Consider the following 2,041-nt stretch of genomic DNA (forward strand, 5'->3'; position numbering starts at 1 on the left):
CGGGTTCGAACAAGCCGCGTTGTGGCGCCAGTTGTGCGCAAGGTACACGCCGAGGCCACGTGGTTAAGCATCTACAGGGGCAAGGCCAATAAAGGACTGTGCCCCCATGTTGCAAGACTCGGTGACCGCGGCCTGACCGGTGGCTTACGCTCCGCACAGTTGGCTGCCGCCCGTCGCGTGAAGCTGCTGTCGGCCCAGCGCGCATTGACGCTAACAATAGCCACTCCCAAAACATTGATACCATCAGCTATTTGCAACAGTTCTAATCCAGCTAATACTTTTACTTCCACACATATTTAAGCAGTTTGTCCGGGCCGTACGACTCAATGGCATGACGGTCTAGCTGTTCTTACTTGGATATTCTCTTCGCCAGTTTCCAGCTGTATGTTTGCCTGTGGCAGGCAAGTTCACGAGCCCTTGTTCCGGTGCGTGGGTTCGCTGTTACTCCCCGAACAACACACTGTTCGATGTCACTTATTCCCTCGCGTGTCAACATCGGAATTCGCCACGACAATTTTCGGGATAGATTTCGTTTGTGGTATTCTTGGATAGTTATGCTGAAACTTGGGAATTCAAATTGATTGCTGAATGAAATACAAGCTGAATATCACGTAACCAAAATGCGCATTGCACTTTAAAATTCAGATTCGACGCATGCTCGAATTCAAAATAAACAGCATTGGTTGTCCAAACACCATGCTACCTGTACACGCTGCAAAAACTAGTGCATTTAAGGCGTAAATGGGCCTAGATACGACGTGACCCCATATTCACTCGTGTTACTTGACGATCATTGGACGAGTCTAGAGTATCAGTCAGTTATAGATAGTCAAGGCTATCGTCCACCAGGCATCATGGCAGTCTCAAAAAAGTGGTTTCACAGGCAGCTACTTGCGAACGCAACGCATATTATCCCGTGTAACGAGCTACGTTGTATACGTGCAACGGCCTTGACTAGTCTTAGCGGCATGCATGAAGATATAATATATAATAATATGATAGAAAAAAGTTTACGTAAGCTGTTAAATGCATTTTCGAGGAACATTTCACGACTAGATAAGCCAGTGGTATTAGCCCTTTTGCTCGTTAGATAGCTAGGAGAATGGATAATTTGATGCGTTAATATTACGCCTGCATGTCTTTGTCAAAACAAGTATATCGTTTTAAAACATAGTTATTTTGACAAAGACACGTGGCCGAAATACTACTGCATCTATTTCTCATCTTCTGCTGGTTATCCGACGAGAAATAAGGCTACCAGTGCCGTCTTATCTGGAAAGAACGTGTCGACGTTAGACATAAAAAATATATCAGCTCTTCAGGAACTCAAAAAGGTGCTTTGTTGTATTGATTTTATGCCCCAAATCCTACAGCAACCGATACCCACTGGAAAAACAGATTGCCCACTGTCAAAACGTGAAGGAAAATTTCTATTAAACGCTAGTTCACGCGTAGCATGGGACCTGATGAAGGTGGGTTCACAATTGCCGCAATCTGCTAAAGACTTTTAATTGGCCCCGAAGCGCAAAAGTAAAGGCATAAGGAATAGACATATCACACCACGTACCGTGGATGTAAAGCACTATGCGCCTTTGGTGGAGTGACTTGTTTGCGAGCATCCGGTGAGCCAATCACTAGCTCTGTGGCTGCGTGAAAACTCGGTTAAAGAGAGTGTTTCACATTCGAAGATATTGAATCAAGCATCAGATATGCTGAAACAAGCTCACTTATGACTATTGGTATACTTTCTAAGTATGAAAAACAGCTCTAGACAGCATAATGGTCTGTTCAGAAAATTTGTTCCTCAATGCGTCATGTTTTGATGGCGTCATCGTAGGCTGCACAACATTGATTCATTGGGAGTCAATTGGCGGCCGTTATATATGGAAATCGTGCTCACAGATGCCAGATACTTGTACGCCTCGACAATCATTTTTTGGCCTTGATGGACGCATGACTTATGGAATGACTGGAAATGAGTGACATGATTACGGCGTCTTGAATGCCAAGGTGACTTTGAAATACTTTCCCCGACATGACT

Source organism: Pollicipes pollicipes, unplaced genomic scaffold, assembly GCF_011947565.3.
Source record: "Pollicipes pollicipes isolate AB1234 unplaced genomic scaffold, Ppol_2.1 Scaffold_5724;HRSCAF=6776_pilon_pilon_pilon, whole genome shotgun sequence".
NCBI lineage: Eukaryota > Metazoa > Arthropoda > Thecostraca > Pollicipedomorpha > Pollicipedidae > Pollicipes > Pollicipes pollicipes.